This window comes from Tupaia chinensis, unplaced genomic scaffold (genome assembly GCF_000334495.1).
Source record: "Tupaia chinensis unplaced genomic scaffold, TupChi_1.0 Scaffold000017_1, whole genome shotgun sequence".
Lineage (NCBI taxonomy): Eukaryota > Metazoa > Chordata > Mammalia > Scandentia > Tupaiidae > Tupaia > Tupaia belangeri.
This window is the reverse complement of record NW_006159447.1, coordinates 1,793,449-1,804,634: the sequence shown is the minus strand read 5'-3', so window position 1 is coordinate 1,804,634 and position 11,186 is coordinate 1,793,449. Positions and strand designations below refer to the sequence as shown.

At 38.9% G+C, this 11,186-nt stretch overlaps 1 protein-coding gene across 1 annotated transcript in view; it reads left to right on the top strand.

Moving 5' to 3' along the window:
* The window catches only part of SAMD12 (sterile alpha motif domain containing 12), a 482,055-nt gene that overhangs the window by 206,157 nt on the left and 264,712 nt on the right, over positions 1–11,186 (top strand). The window lies entirely within an intron of this gene.

The following is an 11,186-nucleotide window of genomic DNA, read 5'->3' as shown; positions in this document are numbered from 1 at the left end:
GCTGACCAAGTTCATTATTTGATCATGTCTCAACTTATAAGACACAAGCCCAACTATATGATCTGAGGTAACAAATGAGAGAGACTTAAGTGTGTAAATGCTCTTTTATGCACTTCTCCCTCCCCAGTTAGCGCTAACAGCTGCTTGGGGGAAATTCTTGAAATCCTAAAAGTAGGATGGGCACTTAGCTTAGATTCTACATGTCTAGATTTCAGTTTGAGTCCATAGAAGGTCAGTTATTTCACCCCTAAAAGCAATCAGTTAGGTAGTAACCATTTGCCTTATTACGGTAGCCTTCGTCCGATAATAACTGCTTAATGTTTCTTAATGTCTGAGTGATAGTAATGGCAAAGCCTTTTTCATGACCTGATTTCAAAGCAATGTTATCTTTTATTAGGGGTGAGAATGATGAGGTATCCCTGAGGGAAAGATAAGCATTTATAACGGTTTGAAGAGGATGGGCATTACGCCCCTCAGAAATAAAGGTCTCATGCTTCATTGCTTATGGAGTACATGACACCACGTCCCAAGGTTTTCTGCTATGTGACATGAGGAAAGGGGATGTAGGAATGAAGTATGTTTCAAACAGTTGCCATGTTGCTTTCAGTGGCTCGCTCGTTCTCCACAAAACACCTCTGGTATTGGTGAATGCCAACCTTCTTGGGATCTTGGGCAAGCACTTCGCCTGGGCGAGTTCTTTAACCTTATTTCCTCATCTCCAAAATAAAGATAACAATACTACTTGTCTCAGGGAGTCATGAAGATTAAATGAAATAACGTAGGTAAACCTATAAGCCAACTGTTTATTGATACCTTCTCCATGCCACCGTTGTGCTGCTATTCATGTCAAGATTCAGCTGAAGATGTTCGAAAATGTACTGTTAGGGCAGCCTATTTTCTGGCAAGAAGCAAAAGCAGGGAATTGTTTGGGGACTTGGGGAACTGAGAGAATGATTTCAGATTAACATCTGGTCCACGTCTCTATGACATTCACCTATTTGAGGCCTCGAAAGACCTCTCTGTTCCCTTGTCTCTAGCCCCTGCCTCTGGAAGGGTGAATGTAAAGTACCCAAATGATCACCAGGGCCAAGTAGCTAGAAAATAGCTTTCAGGACTAAAACTATGTGCAGTTATCAGCCCGATGGTGGCTAGAAACTGAGAACCCCAATATCCTCCCTTAGAGGCTGTGATTAAACAATGCAGTGAGGTATATTTAGAAAAAAAAAAAAAAGGCAATCAAAACAATGAGACAGGGAATCTCAAACAGATGTGCAGACAGCAGTATGACTTAGGACAGGACAGGGTATAGGTTTCAGTTCCAGGTCAAAGACCAGAGCTGCAACACACCTATTTGATTTTGTAAAGGTTGCTTGGTGCACTTCAGCCTTCTCTAGCTGTGAAAGGGAGATGACAATACAGGTTGAGTATTCATTATCCCAAAATCAAAAACCTGAAATGCTCCAAAATCCAAAACTGTTTGAGTACAACATGACACCACAAGTGGAAAATCCCATACCTGACCTCCCACAATGAGTTGCAATGCAAAAATATTCTATAAAATTACCTTAGAACTGTGTGTATAAGGTATATGAAACATAATGAATCTTGTGTTTAGACTTGGGTTGCATTCCTAATATATCTCATTAGATATATGCAAATACTCTAAAACCCAAAACTGAAAACACTTTAGTTCTTGGATAAGGAATATTCAACCTATTGTACCTTTCTCATAGTGGTTCTGTGAGAGTAGTTTTGGCCACGGGAAGCATACAATAAATGTGAGCTGCTGCCATTTTCAAACACTGTCCTTATTTCTGTGAAAACCTCACAACACACATACACAGTGTTGAGTTCATCACGATAGTACCATGAATATTGAGAAAGGAACAAGGAAACACATGAGTCTGGGCTGGTAAATTACCTATGCTAATCTGCAAGGCCATAATAAAGTTTATTTATGTGCCTCTTATGCTTAGATCTTCCTGAGTTCTGCTGTTCATTTATTTTTCTTAAAGCAGGGATCCCTAATGCCACACTCATCAAAGAAACATGTTTTATCAGTGTATCATATCTCTTGATTTAGAGTCTGATGATCTAGTGGGAGTAAATAAAAAGAACATATGTTAAATGGAAAAAAGAAAGTTTTCTGATTATACTTAAATCCTCCCCTCTGTCCTCCACTCCAACCTTTGACACATAATAATGTCACACAAGTTAGTTTTTTTCAGTTGAATGAAAATAATATTTATCTTAAAGGGCTGTTGGGAAGATAAAATAGGGTGATACACGTGAAGGGCTTAGCTTAATGCCTGATACATAGTCGACATTTATTCATCCATTTAGTGTGTATTTATGGACCATCTACCATGTAACCAGGTTTTGGGAATACAGCGGTAAATAAGATAGTCAGTGATCCATGTAGGAAAACGTTTGTGCTTCTGTGGAAAACTATGCATCATTGTCTTGTCAACCTAAAAAAGAAAACAAAACAAAAACATAATAAGTGTGGTTTCTTTGAGCCAGGGCTGAGGGTGAATCATCAGGAGCTAACTCTGATTTCTCAGGCATGTGCTCAGTGAACTAGGGACCACCCATCAAGAAAGCTAATTAACAAAAAGTAAGAAGAAAAGAGATTTCAAGTTGCTCCTCAAGGGTTTACATTGGTCCATTTAAAATAAACTAGGCAACTGATTGGCTATAGCTTATTCTTTGCATCAGGAACTCACTGGGATAAAAAAGGTGGACATCACATTATAAAATCTATAATCCTTTGTAACATCACAGTTGGTTTACTGCAAACTAAAGCATGCCTTTCCAGCGATAACCGTGATCAGTGTGAGGCATAACTAAAATCTCAGGCTCCTGTTTACTCAGGCCTTTAAAATTTAAATGGACCTTGAATTCCACAGACTGCTCTGAACTGCTTTTCTTTCACTGTCTGTAGTTCACCATTTTATGTCATCTAATTCGGATTCTAGGGAGCTATTGTACAACTCTGTAAATTGTAGATAACCGATAGTAATACAACATAATTCTTGTCTATTGATGTAAATTCTGTCCCAGGAAGACTCAGCTGACTTCCCTAGCCACATGAAGAAGGTAACCTTTGCCTCTTATTTACACATTCTTTTCACTTCAGTCTTACTGATCTTTCATTGCGTCTGCTGTTTGGATTCTCCTTTGAGCTATAATAGTTGTAACATCATACCAGTCTCCTCATTAATGAGTTAACTTAAAATCTCATACATGTGTTTATTTTTGTGTTTATATGGGAGTCATGATTTTAACCTTTATTGAACACTACCCTTTCACCTCGATAGTTAAAATCCTTTGTGTTTCTGTTTTCACAAACAGTTCCACTGCATTAACATTTTTCTTATGCCTTTGTTTGAAGGACATTAAATTCTAAACAAATTTTCCCCTCAGCTGCTCCAAAGTCTAAGAAAACCTTAAATATATTTTAACCCGCTGGTGTTCAGAACCTTGTGCAAATTTCCTATTAAAATTTCTTTTATTGTGTCCAGAGGCACCTGCTATTTTGTGGCATATGTATTTAATCAGAAGAGAAGCCCCTAGTGTTAACTCCCTGCAGAGCAATCTTAAAAAGGGAGAAGGTGGTTGAACACCAGAGAGGCATTAGGATATATAGACTTAAATCATCAGATTAGGCTTGAAGGAAAGAAATTTGTCTCTTTTTCCTGTGCTTGCAAGAATCTTTCTTGAGCTTTCTGAGGCCTGGCTTGGCATGCTGATGAGGAGAGGCTCTACTAAGGCCAGCCTTGAATTCCACAGACTGCTCTGAACTGCTTTTCTTTCACTGTCTGTAGTTCACCATTTTATGTCATCTAATTCGGATTCTAGGGAGCTATTGTACAACTCTGTAAATTGTAGATAACCGATAGTAATACAACATAATTCTTGTCTATTGATGTAAATTCTGTCCCAGGAAGACTCAGCTGACTTCCCTAGCCACATGAAGAAGGTAACCTTTGCCTCTTATTTACACATTCTTTTCACTTCAGTCTTACTGATCTTTCATTGCGTCTGCTGTTTGGATTCTCCTTTGAGCTATAATAGTTGTAACATCATACCAGTCTCCTCATTAATGAGTTAACTTAAAATCTCATACATGTGTTTATTTTTGTGTTTATATGGGAGTCATGATTTTAACCTTTATTGAACACTACCCTTTCACCTCGATAGTTAAAATCCTTTGTGTTTCTGTTTTCACAAACAGTTCCACTGCATTAACATTTTTCTTATGCCTTTGTTTGAAGGACATTAAATTCTAAACAAATTTTCCCCTCAGCTGCTCCAAAGTCTAAGAAAACCTTAAATATATTTTAACCCGCTGGTGTTCAGAACCTTGTGCAAATTTCCTATTAAAATTTCTTTTATTGTGTCCAGAGGCACCTGCTATTTTGTGGCATATGTATTTAATCAGAAGAGAAGCCCCTAGTGTTAACTCCCTGCAGAGCAATCTTAAAAAGGGAGAAGGTGGTTGAACACCAGAGAGGCATTAGGATATATAGACTTAAATCATCAGATTAGGCTTGAAGGAAAGAAATTTGTCTCTTTTTCCTGTGCTTGCAAGAATCTTTCTTGAGCTTTCTGAGGCCTGGCTTGGCATGCTGATGAGGAGAGGCTCTACTAAGGCCAGGTGTAAGCTCATAGGCACTTTTCAGATTCACTTACATGCATAGTTAAGGATCTTTCCAGGTTCCGGGAGATTTTAGCTGCTGGCTATGCCATTCCTGCGGTGGTTGCTAAAGTTGCCTCACCTCGCTGGGCTTCAACTCCTCCATCGATGAAGGGCTCTTTCCCCTGCCAGTTTTAAAGACTTACTTTCATGGGTGAAGCAGTCAGAGCTCCCAAGAATATAAAATGCTTTCTAAAAGCTACTTGGGATGTATAAAGGGTTTCCAGGGCTCTTTTTGGAACAATACGGATGTCCTCTACATGCCTACAGGAATTAATAGTAGTCATGTGAGAATCCCTTACAAATGGTCCATATTGGTTTGTTTTTTAAACAATGTGGCCAAACCCTCTTGGAGGTGATTTTTCACTCACTGTGTCTCTGACTCTGTCTCTCTGGTGAGCATGCCCCATAGCAAAAATCTTTATAAAGTTTCTTTTTTTAAGTTTTTTTATTATGGGAACCAGCAGTTAGCGTAATGACTATGTCGCTGGACTCCCACGTAGTTGACCGCGGTTCGCGTCCCGGACCCAGTGGCTTAAAACCCATGCCGGGCACATGTGCATGTGTGCCCAAGATCCTGAGAGGAGAATGGAGGAGAAGGGATTGCGGTGTGGCCATCCCCTCTGGGGGGGTGATTTCTCGCTTTCTGTCTCTCTGACTCTCTCTGTCTGGCGAGCACACGCGCCCTATAGTGAAAAACCTCTCAAAAAAAAATTTTTTTTATATCATCATCTTGTTTATATTACATTGAATCACATATATCTTTACAATGTATTACATTTCTTTTTCCAGAAAGAATACCACGCATATCAGTCAAGACAACGACACTAGTATCCACATCATCATCAAGTAGCTTTTCATAATTTTTTCCAGATTATTATTACTTTTATTCTCATTTTTTAAATATTCAATCACTATATATCATTTTGCTTGTAAAAAGAATGTACCCAACATAAAATACTTCTCAGACCAGTCCATTTGAGAATACTAGACATGTTATCATCAACAGGTAATAAACCATTTCTGTGTCCCACTAATGTCATGCCTCTCTGTTTATTCTCTTGCTATCCTTCTCTCTACTCTTCCTTTCTCCCACCCCGTTCCACACGGTCTTCACCATCCATAACTATTTTCACTGCTTTTATGCCCTCCAGTATTTCGATCTTTACCGTAAAGTGGTATATATTAGGTGTTGTGTTTCTAAATGGTCTGCAAAATTAATGGATACCTCCTGTCCTTTCCTGTGCTTCTACCCTTACCCATCTTTACCTCTTTCTCCTTTAAAATATTCTGCTGAGATATGACACCTTGAAATCTGGCAGTTTTGCTTATGCTATTGAATAAAGGGAAAGACACTTTGTCTTTTTCAGTCCTTTGGCACATGGTTCTGTTCATTTGCTAACACTGTTCTCTTCAATGCTGGTTTTTCTGAGCCCTTCTACCCTTTTATCCTCCTGCTATTGTCTTCTGAGTCTTTTATTATAGAGTTCCCCGTGGGGACCAGTGGGGTATGTAGTTAACAAGTGTCAAAAGAAGTGGAATAATTACTCTATGTGATATACCTATGAGAATACTACTTAGTAGAACCCAGCATAGCCAAATAAAACATGGACGTATTTAACAACCACAGTGCCTCATCTGCACATTTTCTTGTCTTTATTGCTTTTCCCTCTGGATATTATGTTCTACTTTTCTTTGTATTGTGTTGCATTTCTTCTTGTGAAGTGTGCTATACTTTTTATTGAATCTTGAATATCGTATTGTATTTACATAGTAAAGTTTTTGGCATCATTAGTTTCTTATATACTAATTTTCTAATAATAGCCTTTAGTTTTCATTCTTAACCCTTTTGATGGGGAGATCAGTTACTAACTTTTCAAAAAACATTCCTCACTTCTTGAAACTGAGGATGCGAACTTGGTTTTCTTGATGATCAAGATGAATGACCTCTGAATGTTGGAAGGAATTTTCAATATCATGTAAGGTTTTATGAGCTCAATAAAAGTATTACCTCTTTCTGTAAGAAATAAACACAGGAGTTAGACAAATGGGCATCAAAATGTCAGCTTCATTCCTGAGAAAGCTTTTTGGGGAATGTCATTTAGATCTTTAGACCAACTGATTTCCTAAGAATATTTTTTTCTCTAAATTAAGTAGCCCAGTCACTGGCACAGCTGCCCCTTTTAACACATGGCAGAAGGAAGATGACATTAGACACACAGGTCACAGGAGAGGTCAAACACTGGGCCTGGGCTGAGCAAGCACCAAACAGAGGTGATGGAGGAGGGAGGCCAGGAGCATTAGTTCGGTAAATCCTGCACAAAGGAGTAGTAAGTGTAGTTTTTTTTTAGTAGTAAGGGTAGGGAATGAGTAACCCACTCACAATTCAGCCAAATATCTCTTCCTGTATCTTTCCTAAGATCCCTGCCAAATGACCAGCCCTCCTTTATTTCACAAACTCTAAGGATAAATATTTCAGTTTGTTTTTCTGTTCAAGATATTCGGATTTTTGGGTGGTATTAGTGGTTATGGCATTAGGTTTTCTTACTCTCTTCAACTCTAAGCTGTGAGCTTGCTAAATTATTATTACTTTGTTTTGAGAGATTTTTGCTATAGGGGGTGTGCGCTCACCAGAAAGAGAAAGAGAGAGAGAGAGTGAGAAATCATCTCCCAGGGTATGGCCATGCTGCAATCCCTTCTCCTCCATTCTCCTCTCAGAATCTTGGGCACGCATGCACATGCGCCCGGCGTGAGTTTAAGCCACCAGGTCCAGGACTCAAAACACTGTCGACTACGTGGGAGTCCAGCGGCATAGCCATTTCACCAACTGCTGGTCCCTTTGCTAAACTATTTTAAAGGGCTTTTAAGTCCCATGTTCTTACTGCCATCTCAAACCTACTTTTTCACCTAGATAGTCCCAATTTTCTTCCTGGCTTGAGTTTAGATATCACCTGCTAGGAAAGCCTTCCTTAGTTCTCATTTGGATTAGGTATTCCTCCTGTAACTGCCAGGATATACCCTTTGATAAGACTGCCCTATCATAGAATGTTGATAGTTTAAAAAGTGTACTAGTAGAGGAGACCAGCAGATGGCGTAATGATTACATTGCTGGACTCACACATGGTTTACTATAGTTCAAGTCCTGGACCTGGAGACTTGAAACTCATGCCAGGCATATGTGCATGTGTGCCCAAATCCCAACAGGAGAATGGAGGACAAGGGATTGCAGTGTGGCCAAACCCTCTTGGAGGCGATTTTTCACTCACTGTGTCTTTGACTCTGACAAGCATGCCCTATAGGAAAATTCTTGCTTTTAAAAAAAAAACCTTATGGGTAGAAAGTTCATGCTGAATTTGGACCAAAACACACTGCTAGGTCCTATTTAGGTTCCCAGGTTAAATATTGTTGCTGAAGAAAGTCCTCAATGACTGGCCCCTTTATAGGCTCTTACTGCCAGGCCTCAGCAGAGCCATAATGCTGTCTTGCAATCCTTTTTTTCATCCCACTGGACTTGATTGGTATCCTCAAAATGCCCCCTTTTAAGTTCCTTTTTCATCTTTAGTAGGTGTCTTCATTTCTGCTACATTGAGCCAGTATAGATTGTCTGATGGAATTTCCCTAAATTTTTTATTTTATTTTTTTTTTTTACCTTCTGTGATATCTATCTGCTCCTTTTTTCTCTTAATGAGAAAATATGCTCTTGGCCCAGCTGTGGTGATACAGGAAGTAGGGTGCCAATGTATGACGCTGGAGCCATACAAGGAAGCCTAGGGTTTTGATCATAGGTCAACCTGAGCATACCAGGAGCACCTGTGATCTTGGCTAGCTATACGGCTGGGGAAAGGATCAGAACATGACAAGACCTTGTCTGGAGTACCTTCTGTGCGTCTCTTTTAAGAAATGAATATACTTTTTAAAATGTTATTGTAATTTATAATTTAAATATCATTACACATCTGTGAAGGATAATGAGTGGTCTTAAAAGCATGTATACAGTATATAATAAACTATTAACATATTTAAAACCTTCAACATTTAACATTAGATCATGTTATAAACATTTAAAACTCTCTCTGCCGGTGATGCTAAAAGTATGTACTGAATTGTCTATGACTTTCCTGTGAAATACAGTTCTAAAGAAAAACAAATTGATAGGACCAGCAGTTAGCGTAATGGCTATGTCGCTGGACTCCCACATAGTCGGCCGCGGTTCGCGTTCTGGACCCGGCGGCTTAAACTCACGCTGGGCGCGTATGCGTGCGTGCCCAAGATCCCGAGAGGAGAATGGAGAAGAAGGGATTGCGGCGTGACCGTCCCCCCTGGGGGGTGATTTCTCGCTTTCTGTCTCTCTGTCTCTCTCTGTCTTTCTGGCGAGTGCATGCGCCCTATAGCAAAAACCTCTCCAAAAAAAAAAAAGAAAAACATTGATTAAAAATCAGCCAACAAGATCATAAACTGATGAGGATATACTTTTGAAAATAAAGATAATCTTAACATAGTTAATGAAAAAAGAATTTGTACTTTCCACATAGAGGACTGAGGGAGGTGAGAGTTTATGATCTGAAAAGATCTGTGGTATCATTGGTCCAGTTAGAGACAGGTAAAATTGTACATAATAGCTTATTAAGAAGAGATAGAAAAAGAAAACTTTTACTCACTGTTCATTTCTATAAGACCATAGTACTGTACTGCGCATACAGAAATAAACCCTCAACAAAACAAAAAACAGAATTAGAAAGATGTTCAAAAGCAAAGACATGGTAAAGTCGGTGATTTGGTGATTTATAGGCTTTATGACATTCTTGGTCTCAGACATCTTTAAACTCATTTCCAAAAAAAACCTCAGCTACTTATAACATTTCTGGCTTTTCTTGTTTTCTGGTTTTATACAATGAGCAATGGTTATATAAATTGAAACCTCTGGCGACACCTTCCTCTCAAATGGTGAATTTGACCTTAAACCTGCTTATGTGTAGAGTAGTTGAATCTGCATTTTTAGCCTTTTAGTAGGGAAATTTAATCTTGACATGCAATGTTATTATCGATGTGTGTGGATTTATCCCTTTTTTCTAGTTGTTCTCTTCTATTTCTTTCCCTTCAATTTTCCTGGTGTAGTATTCCCTTGAGTATTTCCTGAACAGTTGGTTTACTTTTGATGAATTCTTTCAGTGTTTTTGTTTAACTGGAAATGATTTTATTTCTCCTTATTTGAAGGATTATTTTGCTGGGTATAGTACTTGGCTAAAATTGTTTTTCTTTCTGTATTTTAAATATATCCTTCTTTCTTTGCCTGAATTGTTTCAGTTGAGAGGTCCAATGTTAGTCTAAGGGAGTAACTTTTTTTTTTTTTTGAGAGGTTTTTGCTATAGGGCGTGTGCACTCGCCAAAAAGACAGAGACAGAGAGAGAAAAAGCGAGAAATCACCCCCCAGGGGAGATGGCCACGCTGCAATCCCTTCTCCTCGATTCTCCTCTTGGGATCTTGGGCACGCACGCACACGCCCTGGGTGTGAGTTTAAGCAACCAGGTCCAGGACGTGAACTGCGGTCGGGTCGCCTACGGCGGTCGAGTCCAGCGACATAGCCATTACACTAACTGCTGGTCCCAAAGGGAGGAGCTTTTGTTACTCCTTAGAATATTGCCATCCTTAGAATATTGTCTTTATCTTTGATTTTTCGCAATTTGGCTATGATATGCCTTGGAAAGGATCTTATATTGTATCTGTTTGGGGTTCTTTGTATTTTCTGCTTTTAGATATCCACATGCCTCTCTAAATTTGGAAAGTTTTCAGCTGATAAATTATGAAAGATTTTTCTATCCCTTTGCCTCTGTCTTCACCTTCTGGAAAACCTTTTATGTGGATATTCAGCTGTTTAATGGTGTCTAGGATTTCCCATATGTTGTCCTAATGTTTAGTGATTATTGTCTTCAAAAGTTGCTTGGACTGAATCAAAGGTTTTATCTTCAAGGCAGAGATTCATTCTTCTGTTTTTCTGTGTGGTCTAATCTGTTGATAGTTTCAAGTGAGGTTTTGATTTCCTGCATTATATTATTTATTTCCAGAAGTTCTGTTTCTTTTTCAGTGTGTATCTCTTTATGGAGTGTATTCTTCATTGTCATGGAAGGATTTTCTCATCTCCTGGAATTGGTTGTCTGGATTCTCTTGCATTGCATTGAGTTTTCTTTACAAGTAATATTCTGAATTCTTTTTCTGACATTTCTGTCATCTCAGGTGTTTTATCTATCATTGGTAAGGAGTTATGTCCCCTTGAGGGGGAGGTATTTCCTAGTTTTCTCCTGTTTCTTGAGACTCTGCTTTGATTTTTAGTCATCTGGTAATATACCCAATTCTTCCTACTTCAACTGAGTATGTTTCTGTTACTGTATGTTTATGCCCTTCCCTGTGGTATGTGTTAGCTCTGCGTAGATTTTCTTCCTCTACTGTTGGTGGGAATGTGAAGTCCACAGTAGGATTTTTGGGTTCTAGC